We start from the raw sequence: 13454 nt of genomic DNA, 5'->3' as shown, positions 1-13454 counted from the left end.
GGGTGGTGGGGGGGGGGGGGGGGGGGGGGGGGGGAGGAGAAAGAGAATTAGCAGAACAGTAACCAAAACATGGAAAAATAGTCTCATGACATTCATTGTCACACTGGAGAACTGAACTTGTAACTTAATTTTACAGGAAGGTCTCTATTTCATAATCACAGTAATCTGGCTGCAAATTGGTAAGAATGGGAAATAAAAGTTTTGGGATACAATATATTCATCAGGGATAGGAAAGATATAATAAAGGAAGCTGTTGTGATCAGGTCAGATGGTAAGTGCCTCCAAATCCCAAAAAGAAACGTAGCAATCTATCACAGCTAGTTTACTGCAGGAAGATGAGCGTATGGAAGTCAGGACCCATAAATTCCAGCAAAATGTTGAAGATTTTAAATATTAAATTAAACTGTTTATTAACATAAGAAAAATCAACTTAAACACACAAGATTGCATTAACACAGTTAAAAATATTCCCCCAAAAGGTCAATTTTTGGTTATATTCCCAAATATGTAGACAAGAGTCGTTCTTGACAGAATTACTCGACATCTGGTGGCAGACCTGGAGTGAATTGCACATTCGGTGGTTCCTGCTCGAAGTGATCCTTCCACACCTTATCTGAGGGTGTTTGATGGCAAAAGATGATGAGTACTGAGGGAATATAATACACCTCTGGTGAGACCTGTTTATGGCTCACTGGATGAGGAGTGTAGTGAGCAAGAGGCAGTAGCTTGACCGAGAGATTAATACAGTAGTCCCCCGTTATAACGCGGGTGTTGGGGTCCAAGACAGCCACCCGCGTTGCATCCGAGCCGCGGATATCCACGATGAGGGTTTTAAATTTATTAAAAAATCTATGCATGCGCTTCCCATTGTGAGTCTACGGGGGGCGGGGAGAGGTCAGACCTAATCGTGGATCTAATTAAAACAAGCTCTCTGATTGCCACAGAATGAGGCTGGGAGTTATTCCAGAGGGAAACCCACAGAAACTTACCAGGAACTCTGGTGGGTTTCACCAAACTGGAGGAAAGGATTGCCTTTCAAAAATATGTTCTGACCGCCACCGGTTTAAAGAACCTGTCTGCTGTGCAGGGTTGAGGCAGCTGTAGCTCTGCACTATCCACTTCCGGATGCTGTGTGAGCTGCTCCTCTCTCACTGAATCTCCCTCCAATCAGCCGGTAGTGTCAACTTCAGCGGCCGGCTCACTTGATCCGGAGAGGGAAGCTGACAGTTGGGGTCCATAAGCCCCCCGGCGTATATCGCCGTATCGGCGTATTGCGGAGCGCGGTATAACGGGGGACTACTGTAGAGATGCTATGCAGTGGAATATAATCTTTATTATTATTGTCACACCTCTGGTGGGACCTGTTTATGGCTCACTGGATGAGGAGTGCAGTGAGCAAGAGGCAGTAGCTTGACCGAGAGATTAATAGAGATGCTATGCAGGGGAATATAATCTTTATTATTATTGTCACAAGTAGGCTTACATTAACACTGCAAATAACGTTACTGTGAAAAACCTCTGGTGGCCACGTTCCGGTGCCTGCCCGGGTATACGGAGGGAGAATTCCAAATGCCCAATTCACCTAACAGCGCATCTTTCGGGAGGAAAACGGAGGAAACCCACGCGCACACGGGGAGAATATGCAGACTCCATACAGACAGTGACCCAAGTCGGGAATTGAACCTGGGACACTGGCACTGTGAAGCAACGGTGGAAACCCATGCACACATGGGGAGAATATGCAGACTCCAAGTCGGGAATCGAACCTGGGACACTGGCACTGTGAAGCAACGGTGCTAACCAATGTTTCTACCATGCCACCCGCATCGGGGTGAAGGGTACTATTGTACCACTGTCTGCCCAGTGGTCTTCGGAGCAGCCAATGAACTTTCTCAAGTTCCAGCAGTAAAGAAGGAGCCCTTCAAGGACCTAGGCACATATATGAGCAGGTGGCACAGAGGCGAGAGGCACAGGGTCTGTCTATCCAGAAGATTGATGGGGGAGCACAAGGATCAATTTACCCCCCCGAGAGATGGAAATGGTGACGAGTAGCCAAGAAAGGCTGAGGGAGAAGTTGGAAGATCTTGAAAATCACTCCAGGAGGCAAAACCTCTGAATCGTGCGATGCCTGAAGGTATTGAAGGAGTGTAGCTCACCAGCTATGTTGTGAACATGTTGAAGAAGCTGATGGGGGAGGGGGTCTTTGACCGTCCTCTTGAGGTGAGGAGAAGCTGATAGTGGAGGGGGCCTTTGACCACCCTCGTGAGGAGGAGGCCGCAAGTGGGGGAACCGCTGAGGGCGATGGTGATGAGGCTGCATCGGTTTCTCGACAAAAGAGAGGAGCGATGAAGAGGACAAAGGGATGCTGACTTGGGTGTGGCTGCTGTGCTGCAGTTGGTTAGGGAGGGATGGTGGCAGACATCTGGACTGGGCCCGAAGGAGTGAGAGATGCGGACTGGGGGGAGCTGGCTAAAGAAGGGCTATGACTGACCCCTTACATGCAATGTGCGGGGGTTGATTGGGCCGGTCAAACGGTTGCATGTTTTTGCACACTTGAGCTTGAAGACTGACATGGGGTTTCGTCAGGAGACCCAGAAGGCTGGGAGATCAGACGAGGCTGAGGAAGGGATGGGGAGGGCAGGTGTTCCACTCGAGATTGGACACAAAGACGATGGGAGGAGGGTGGCGGTGCTGGTCAACAAGAAAGTAGTCTTTAAGATTGGCAATATTGTAGCTGACCCCAGGGTAGATATGTGGTGGCTGGTGGGAAGCTCGAGGGATGCCGGTGGTTCTGGTGAACTTTACAGCCAAATTGGGACGATGTGGATTTGTTAAGGCGGGAATCTTTTTGTAATGGGTGATATGGTGTAGGCAAGTCCAGCTGATTTGGAGTATTAGGTGATCGTGGTCTCGGACCATGCACCGTACTGGGTGGATTTGCGGGTGGCGCAGGCGGAGGTTGGATTTAGGCTCGTTGGTGGATAAGAGGGTGTGAGAGAGGGTGAGGACGGCAATCCCAAGCTATGTAGAGCCGAACAACACAGGGGAGGTCATGGCCTCCACGCTGTCGGAGGCACTTAAAATCGAGTAAGGGGTGAATTCATCTCTGTTCGGTGCAGAGAGGGTGGAATGAGAGGCAATAGCCTCGCCACCTATCTCTCTCTTCTCCCTCCCCTTCTCTCTATGCCTCGCGCTCATCGGCTCGCGCTCGTCGCCTCGCGCTCGCCTCGCGTCTCGTCGCGCCTCGCGCATCCCCCCCTCGCGCTCCCCCTCGCGCTCTCCCCCCTCGCGCTCTCCCCCCTCGCGCTCTCCCCCCTCGCGCTCTCGCCCCTCGCTCTCTCCCCCTCGCGCTCTCCCTCGCGCTCTCCCCTCCCCCTCGCTCTCTCCCTCCCCCTCGCGCTCTCCCCTCGCCTCTCCCCTCGCGCTCGTCCCCTCGCGCTCTCCCCTCGCGCTCTTCCCCTCGCGCTCTCCCTCGCGCTCTTCGCCTCCTCGCGCTCTCCCCTCGCGCTCTCCCCTCGCGCTCTCGCCTCGCGCTCTCCCCTCGCGCTCTCCCCTCGCGCTCTCCCCTCGCGCTCTCCCCTCGCGCTCTCCCCTCGCGCTCTCCCCTCGCGCTCTCCCCTCGCGCTCTCCCCTCGCGCTCTCCCCTCCCGCTCTCCCCTCGCGCTCTCCCCTCGCGCTCTCCCCCTCGCGCTCTCCCCCTCGCGCTTTTCCCCTCGCGCTCTCCCCCGCTCTCTCCCCTCGCCTCATCCCCCTCGCGCTCTCCCCTCGCGCTCCATCCCCTCGCGCTCTCCCTCGCGCTCCCCCCTCGCGCTCTCCCCTCGCGCTCTCCCCCCTCGCGCTCTCCCCCTCGCGCCCCCCCCCCCTCCTCCTCCCTCGCGCTCTCCTCCCCCTCGCGCCTCTCCCCCGCGCTCTCCCCTCGCGCTCTCCCCTCCTCTCCTCCCCTCCCCCTCTCCCCCCCTCTCTCCCCTCCCGCTCTCCCCTCCCGCTCTCCCCTCCCGCTCTCCCCTCCCGCTCTCCCTCCCGCTCTCCCCTCCCGCTCTCCCCTCCCGCTCTCCCCTCCCGCTCTCCCCTCCCGCTCTCCCCTCCCGTCTCCCCTCCCTCTCCCCTCCCCCCCTCTCCCCTCCCGCTCTCCCCTCCCGCTCTCCCCTCCCCTCTCCCCTCCCGCTCCTCCCCTCCCCTCTCCCCCTCCCGCCTCCCCTCCCGCTCTCCCCTCCCGCTCTCCCCTCCCGCTCTCCCCCCTCCCCTCTCCCCCCCGCTCCACTCCCCTCCCACTCTCCCCTCCCCGCTCTCCCCCTCCGCTCTCCCCCTCCCGCTCCCTCTCCCCTCCCTCACCCCTCGCGCTCATCCCCTCGCGCTCTCCCCCTCCGCTCTTCCCTCGCCTCTCCCCCCCCGCTCTCACCACCCCCCCCTCTCTCACCCCCCCCGCTCTCACCCCCCCCGCTCTCACCCCCCCCCTCTCACCCCCCCCCCCCCCCCGCTCTCACCCCCCCCCGCTCTCACCCCCCCCGCTCTCACCCCCCCCCGCTCTCACCCCCCCCCTCTCACCCCCCCCGCTCTCACCCCCCCCGCTCTCACCCCCCCCGCTCTCACCCCCCCCGCTCTCACCCCCCCGCTCTCACCCCCCCGCTCTCACCCCCCCGCTCTCACCCCCCCCGCTCTCACCCCCCCCGCTCTCACCCCCCGCTCTCTCTCTTACCCCTCGCTCTCTCTCTTACCCCTCGCTCTCTCTTACCCCTCGCTCTCTCTCTTACCCCCTCGCTCTCTCTCTTACCCCTCGCTCTCTCTCTTACCCCTCGCTCTCTCTCTTACCCCTCGCTCTCTCTCTAACCCCTCGCTCTCTCTCTAACCCCTCGCTCTCTCTCTAACCCCTCGCTCTCTCTCTAACCCCTCGCTCTCTCTCTTACCCCTCGCTCTCTCTCTAACCCCTCGCTCTCTCTCTTACCCCCGCTCTCTCTCTTACCCCGCGCTCTCTCTCTTACCCCTCGCTCTCTCTCTTACCCCCTCGCTCTCTGCTCTACCCCCGCTCGCGCTCTTACCCCGTCGCTCTCGCTCTGTACCCCTCGCTCTCGCTCTTACCCCTCGCTCTCCTCCTCTTACCCTCGCTCTCTCTCTTACCCCTCGCTCTCCTCTTACCCCGCTCTCTCTCTACCCCTCGCTCTCTCTCTAACCCCTCGCTCTCTCTCTTACCCCTCGCTCTCTCTCTTACCCTCGCTCTCTCTCTTACCCCTCGCTCTCTCTCTCTACCCCTCGCTCTCTCTTACCCCGCTCTCTCTCTTACCCCTCGCTCTCGCTCTAACCCCTCGCTCTCGCTCTTACCCCTCGCTCTCGCTCTTACCCCTCGCTCTCTCTCTTACCCCTCGCTCTCGCTCTTACCCCTCGCTCTCGCTCTTACCCCTCGCTCTCGCTCTTACCCCTCGCTCTCGCTCTACCCCTCGCTCTCGCTCTTACCCCTCTCTCGCTCTTACCCCTCGCTCTCGCTCTTACCCCTCGCTCTCGCTCTTACCTCTCGCTCTCGCTCTCGCTCTCGCTCTCGCTCTCTCGCTCTCTCTCGCTCTCTCTCTCTCGCTCTTTACTCTCTCTCTTACCTCTCTCTTCTCTTCTCTCTCTCTCTTTCCTCCTCTCTTACTCTCTCTCTCTCCTCTCTCTCTCTATCTTACCCTCTCCTCTTACCTCTCTCTCTCTCTCTCCTCCACTCTCTCTCTTTCCTCTCCTCTTTACCTCTCTCTCTCTCTCTCTCTCTCTCTCTTTCCACTCTCTCTATACCTCTCCTCTCTCTCTCTCTCTCTCTCTCTCTCTCTCTTACCTCTCTCTCTCTTACCCCTCTCTCTCTCTCTCTCTCTCTCTCTTACCTCTCTCTCTCTTACCTCTCTCTCTCTTACTTCTCTCTCTCTTACTTCTCTCTCTCTCTCTCTTACCTCTCTCTCTCTTACCTCTCTCTCTCTCTTACCTCTCTCTCTCTCTCTTACCTCTCTCTCTCTCTCTCTCTTACCTCTCTCTCTCTCTCTCTCTTACCTCTCTCTCTCTCTCTCTCTTACCTCTCTCTCTCTTACTTCTCTCTCTCACCTCTCTCACCTCTCTGACCTATGATGGTTTTGTTTCATTAAACGTAGAAAAGGTATCCGCTAGACCTTAGTGTTTCCTTTTACTTTACTAAGCATTGATTAACTGGTATTGTAAGCTATATTTTTGTCATGTTCAGGTAGTTGAATACTTGTTAATAAAAATTTGCTTTAATATCCCATATACCTATTCGTGTATAGAATGACTCCTAGTGTGAAAGGTCCTTTCCTCAGTTTTACAAATGAAGAAAGAACGATTGAGATTCTGGTCGGCTTTCTGATCTGGGATCATAATTCCGAAAATGTGCTTTCTGGGGGGGGGGAAAACAGACACTTTTCTGGGTTGGCTGTAAACTGCTTCACTCTGCTCCTTTTCACAGCTCTCTGCCAGTAGAGAGCACACTCCAGGAGGCTAACACAACAGAGTTCCCAGAAATTTGCATTTGAGGAAAAAAAGGTGCTTGTGGTACTTGGTTGTTAAATTTCTTTTTTCCTCTTTTTCCATTGTCCTTGCCCTTCTTTGAAATAACTTTTTTGTATTTTCCTTACGGCTGCCTCTTTTGGGTGAAGTAAAATTGAATAATTTTGTCTTATTTATTTATGATATTTTCCCAGTTATAAACCCCTTTTTACTTCCCATTGAAATTTATCAACCAAACACCACAAGCCGCCTTTATTTCCAAATGCAAATTTCTACCCACATCTTAATTACCTGTAGAACATCCCACTCGGCCCTATGCACTTCAAATCCCTGCGTGTCTCACCTTGACCCTTTTGATGCTCTAATCCTTGAAGCCAATTTGTTTATAGTCACATACACACACCACAATCCTGCTTCACAGAATAGCACTAACCCCAAAAATGTTAAAATATTTTGTTCAGGGCGAATAGCAATATTTAAAAGGAGAAACATTTTCAGGTTGTAATATTTAAAAGGAGAAACATTTTCAGGTTGTAATGCACAACTTTAACAAAGCAGAAGTAAAAATTAAATATTGTTGGAAGTTTAAATTTTTGTTTTGAAGAAAACTTCACCTTGGTGGCTCGTGCATTACATATCTCAATTGTGGAATGCACATGGAACAGAAATTTGTAGTTGGGTTAAATGGATGAGTATGAATAACAATCCTGTTATTTGAAACAGAGTAAATAAATGAAGAAAGAATGGAATTCTGACAAGCATGTACATCATGAAGATCTCTTCCTCAAGTTGCATCTTAATGAAACCAAGAGTGGAAACTTTGCTGTAATCTGGTGATGGACAATGATATGTATCCGGAAAATACGATCAATGTGGGTGAACATGATGGGAGTCTTGATTTGAGAGTATTGGCTCCATTGGGATCATGGACCAAACCCCAGCAGTTGCTAGGATACAGGACAGAAATCCCAAATATTTTAATTTGTCAGACCACGAGGAAAGGATACCTTGCTCCAGGAGTGATTCCGTGCGCAAATAGGGATATAGTATATTAAAACAAACTTTATTACTAATACATGATGAAAGTAGCTTCAATCTTGTACAAGGAAGCGCTTTACAATTACCCATTTAATCCTTAACAATACAATGGAAAAACTACCTCCTAATTGCCATCTTTTATCTCCACTCGAGCAAAAGCCATCTTGTGTCAAAATCCACTTTTAAATACAATTACCAGCCCCAGGAATACTTACTTAATGGAAATCCTTTTAAAGACTTCCCAGGGGAGAGAGAGCCTGCAGATTCTTGCCTGTCTGAGTACTGTTTAATCTACCAGACTTTCAGAAACTGCTCCTTTCCGGATCACAGGCAAATCTTGAGTTTTCAACACCTAACTGCTTCAACCCCTGGATCCTCCTATTATCTATTCTTCAGGGAACCATATTTATATAAACAAAATTCCAATAGCCCAACTTTTACAATGCTTTAATTGCAACCTCTTTCTCCAATAAACCTGCCTTTCAAACCAAGATTTTAAAAAACATGTCTACTAACTATCTACTAACTCAGGCTTGTCACCCTTCCTGCACTAACTACATATAATACAATATATCTGAAATCCCTACATTCGGCACAGCTCATAGAACATTAAAGGTAGCATCTCTAGTTGATGTAAATTTTTTTTGCAAAAGGTACCTAAAGTCTGGTTTTATTTCTGGATGCAGACTGTAAAAGACAGGAGTTGATAATCAGTCCACATAAAACCTAGACTTAATTGGGTGCATGTTGTATTGCAACCATAAGCCATCAATAGGATTTATAGTGGGTTCAATACAATTTAAGGATCTTGAGAAACGTTTGATAAATTGGACCTTCTTTCATGAGAACGAACGTGACATTTTTAAATTTATGCAGTGGCTTTAACATAAATTGTTCAAGGCACTTTGTCAGAGTATTTTAAAACCAAGACGGGCTCCAGGTCACCTAAGGAGATATTGGGTCAGATGCCAAAGAGGAAGTTTTTACAAAGTCTCTTCATAGAATCATAGACTCCACTATTTGGAATTTGGAAGGATGAGAGATTATCTCATTGAAACATATAGGATTCTTAAGGGGGCTTTTCAGAGTGCATGTTTCCCCTATTGGGAGAGTCTAGGATCAGGAGGCATAGTCTCAGAATAAAGGGGTGCTAATTTGACACTTGAGATGAAGATGAATTTCCTTTCTTCTCAGAGGGACGCGTTTCTTTGGAACTTGTGTGGTGTGGGGGCAGTATCCTTTAGCATATTTAGGAATGTCAGATCACCCATGATCCTATTGAATGGAGGAGCAGGCCTACCAAATGGCCTACTTCTGTTCCTATGATGATCCTTATGATCTTATGAGTGGGATTTTCTGAGTTTAGAAATGGGCAACAAAACTTTGGGTAACTTCATGGTATTGGTGAGACCACTGCTAGAGTACTATGTGCAGTGCTAGTCTCCTTAGAAACAACATTATTACATTATTGGAAACAGTTGATAAAAGACAAATTCCTGGAATGAAAGGTTGGACAGATATTCGGCCTGTATCCATTAGAGTTTAGAAGAATGAGAGGCGATCTTCTTGAAACATACAAGATCCTGAGGGGTCTTAACAAGGCGGATGTTGAATGGATATTTCCCCTTGTATGGGATACAGCTTGAAAATAAGGGATCTCCCATTTTAGACAGATGAGACATTTTTATTTTGCGGGCCACAAGAGATTGGTGGAGGAAGGACATTGTATATTTTAAAGACTGAATTAGATAGATTTTTGATTGGCAAAAGAGTTGAAGTGTCTAGAAAGCACGGAGGTAGTGGAGTTGAGGTCACAATCAGATTATCATGATGGTGATTGTAACACCACTGTTTAAGAAGGGAGGGAGGCTGAAGACGGGAAATTATGGACTGGTTAGCCTGACTTCGGTCATTGGTAAGATTTTAGGGTTCATTATTAAATTTGAAATCGCGGAGTACTTGGAAGTGCATGATAAAATAGGACTGAGTCAGCACGGCTTCGTCAAGGGGAGGTCATGTCTGACAAATCTGTTAAAGTTCTTTGAGGAGGTCACAAGGAAATTCGACAAAGAAGAACCAATGGATGTGATTTGTTTAGATTTCCAGGACGTCTTTGACAAGGTGCCACATGGGAGACTGAAGAGCCCATGGTGTTGAGGGGAAGATCCTGGCAAGGATAGAGGATTGGCTGACTGGAAGAAGGCAGAGAGTAGGGATAAATGGGTCTTTTTCAAGATGGCAGCCAATGACTAGTGGTGTGTCTCAGGTGTCGATGCTGGGACCACAGCTTTTCACAATATACATGAATGACCTGGAAGAAGGAACTGAAGGCACTGTTGCTAAGTTTGCAAATTATACAGAGATCTGTAGAGAGACTGGTAGTATTGAGGAAGCAGGGAGGCTGCAGAAGGACTTAGACAGGCTAGGAGAGTGGGCAAAAAAGTGGCAGATGGAATACAATGTGGAAAAGTGTGAGTTATGCTCTTTGGAAGGAGAAATGGAGGCATAGACTATTTTCTAAATGGGGAGATGCTTCAGAAATCAGAAGCACAAAGGGACTTGGGTGTCCCTGTTCACGATTCTCTTAAGGTAAACATGCAGGTTCAGTCGGGAGTTAGGAAGGCAAATGTGATGTTAGGATTCATGTCGAGAGGGCTAGAATACAAGACCAGGGATGTACCTCTGAGGCTACTGAAGGCTCTGGTCAGACCCCATTTGGAGTATTGTGAGCAGTTTTGGACTCCGTATCTAAGGAAGGATGTGCTGGCCTTGGAAAGGGTCCAGAGGAGGTTCACAAGAATAATCCCTGGACTGAAGAGCTTGTCGTATGAGGAACGGTTGAGGACTCTGGGTCGGTACTCATTGGAGTTTAGAAGGATGAGGTGGGATATTATTGAAATATACAGGATACTGCAAGGCCTTGACAGAGTATGATGTGGAGAGGATGTTTCCACTTATAGGAAAAACTAGAACCAGAGAACACCATCTCAGACTAAAGGGACGATCCTTTGGAACAGATGAGGAGGATTATCTTCAGCCAGAGGGTGGTGAATCTGTGGAAGACTTTGCCGCAGAAGGCTGTGAAGACCAAATCACGAGTGTCTTTAAGACAGAGATAGATAGAGTCTTGATTAATAAGGCGTTCAGGGATTACGGGGAGAAGGCAGGTGAATGAGGATGAGCAAAATATCACCCATGATTGAATGATGGAGCAGACTCAATGGGCCGAGTGACCTAATTCTGCTCCTATGTCTTGTGGTCTTGTGGACCAGGCTACAGTGGTAGAATGCTTGATGACTCTTAATTTGCATGTTTATAGGTCAGACAAATGTTACAGAAATGATAAAGTTGTGCAGGGGTTGTATTCTGATTTGGGGTGTAATTGGCTCAAAGGTGGTGGGGCTGTGGTACCTCCGACTTTAAACTGGAATTTTGGAGGGTTCCAGACATCTGGTCACTGTCCAACGAAGTTGAAACTTGCGGGAAATTCTCATTTAGTTGGTGCACGGGGTCTTCTGAGGGGATCCCCATTACATCTTGTATATAACCATCCAGGGTCTTCTGAGGGGATCCCCATTACATCTTGTATATAACCATCCAAAGAACAGTGGCTTTGGGCCACTGTCAAGAGGAAAGGATACCAATTGGAGCTCTGAATAATGTCTAGTTTCTCTGATTACTGTAGCTACATCCATCCAGGTGAGTATTCTATTATAATCCTGATGGGCCATCTAAATTTATAGGTTTTGAGAGAGTCCGTAATTGCTGAGAAGTTCCTGCCCTGCTTTTGGAGTCATTATATTGACACTGGTGAGGTGCTGATGAATAATGTACTTTACCTGCAACTCTTGAATTAAATGTAAAGTCAAGCATTCAAATATGACACAAATAGCACGTCTGCTAAGTGTCTGCACAAAAGATTTTCCTCTGATTTGTAAGAGTAGCTGTTCCTTGAACAATTTCAACCTGTTCATCCTGATCATATTGTGTTTATTACCGATAAGGAATTGGTGTTATTTGAACCAGTTGCATGATCAAAAGTTAGCTATCCTTGTCAATCAGCACAGTAAAGAATTTGGAATTCACTGAATTTTGTCTGTTTCTGCAGCTGAAATTGCCAGATTATTCTGAATATTACTCTAAAACGTGGATGCCATTTATGTGGAATATTCTTAGTTGAAGAGAAAAATCAACATGGCTTTGGCAGGCTGCCCAGACTCTTTTCTACACCATCCCTACTATCAGGTTGGGCAAATGCTTATTTATTTTTGTAATTTTAACCAATAAATGTATAAACAAGAATTATACATGGCTATCTAATCTTTGTTCTGTTAATTCTTGGTCATCACCATAACTGATTTTAAGGAAGGCTTAAATATCACTGAAGCTTTGATTTCAAGAGAAGATCTGCAAATTTCTCTAACTTAAAAACACTTGAATTGAAAATGTATCCTGATCATTCTTGGTTACGCCCTCTTGGTGAAACTGTTTTGAAGGTATACTGCTCAACCTTCCGTGTAGCTTTAAGCTTTGAACTAGCTAATGGAAAGTGTAGGGAAACATGCAGACTCTTGTGGTCGGAACATAATTGAAAAGAACGTAATCCACAGTAATAAATTGAAAAAGTTGATTTAAAAGGATACTGGAGCATAGCAACAAATACACATAAGAACAACAGTGGGAAACATTTAAAACAATGGTAGAACCCTGGAGGGAGGGATCCAAAGAAAAAGCAAGAACCAATTAGCCAGTAATGGCACACCATGGATGAATGAAGAAATATGGTAAATCTGAAACCAAAGGAAAATGCATACAGCAAATACATAGACAATAAAGGTAAGAATGAGAATTTGTCAGAAGGCAAAAGCAATTAGGAGAGCAAAGAGAAGCAATTAAATGATCAAGTAATTATAAAAAAAAGTACGGATCTGAAAATCAGGATATTGGGACCACAAGTATGCTCGCTCAATTATTTTGACAATTGAAATCAATAGGTTTCCCTAACCAAAGGTTTTGAAGAGATGTGGCGCCAAGACAGGTAAATGGAGTTAGCATACAATACAGACACATGGCTGTTAACCTTGCAGGTAATGGAACCATGACAGAAATATTAGCTACTCTAGCTGAAATAATTTTTTAATAAGGAGATTCACATGGTGCACATGATTAGAGGAGATCAAAGGTGATATTAAGAGAGAAAGCAGGGCAATAATTGATTCATAAATTGTATCTGAAACAAATAATACTCCTGATTCAGATGATTTGTTGAAAGAAGTTTGGGTGGACCATGAATCTAAACCTTGTACACGAAAGGACGATGAACTTAGTCCAGGGAACTATAGATTAGTTAACTTAATGTTGGTGGGAGAAAGATAATTAAATTCCTCAAAGATGTAATAGAACATCTGACTGAAAGTGGGTTGCATGGCAGCACAGTGGTTAGCATGTTGCTTCACAGCACCAGGGTCCCAGGTTCGATTCCTGGCTTGGGTCACTTTCTGTGTAGAATCTGCATGTTCTTCCTGTGTCTGCGTGGGTTTCCTCCGGTTGCTCTGGTTTCCTCCCACAAGTCCTGAAAGACATGGTGTTAGGTGAATTGTACATTTTGAATTCTCCCTCCGTGTACCCGAACAAGAATGTGGCGACTATGGGCTTTTCACAGTAACTTTATTTGCAGTGTTAATGTAAACCTATTTGTGACGCGAAAGATTATTAAATGAAATCAAAATAATCACCAACCCGGATTCTAAAAGAGAAGGGGTGTCGAGGCAACTGGACATTGTCTTCAAAGCAGGAGAGAGGTTGGGAAACACTACTTCATGCAGGGTGATAGAAGTGTGAAATAGTTTTGCAAAAAGCAGAAGATGCAAGCTCAATTAATTTGAGATCTGATATGAAATTTTTTTTCTAACCAAAGGTTTTTAAGTGATGTGGAA

At 47.7% G+C, this 13454-nt stretch overlaps 1 long non-coding RNA gene across 1 annotated transcript in view; it reads left to right on the top strand.

Annotated features, from left to right (window-relative positions):
- Positions 1 to 13454, top strand: part of LOC119966292 — a 132222-nt gene that overhangs the window by 77605 nt on the left and 41163 nt on the right. The window contains exon 2 of the long non-coding RNA XR_005460719.1: positions 11627 to 11763. This is a non-coding gene — a long non-coding RNA (uncharacterized LOC119966292). The remainder of the gene's footprint in view (positions 1 to 11626; positions 11764 to 13454) is intronic.

This window comes from Scyliorhinus canicula, chromosome 5 (assembly GCF_902713615.1).
Source record: "Scyliorhinus canicula chromosome 5, sScyCan1.1, whole genome shotgun sequence".
NCBI lineage: Eukaryota > Metazoa > Chordata > Chondrichthyes > Carcharhiniformes > Scyliorhinidae > Scyliorhinus > Scyliorhinus canicula.
The sequence above is the reverse complement of the archived record's forward strand: the minus strand, read 5'-3'. Positions and strand labels throughout refer to the sequence as shown.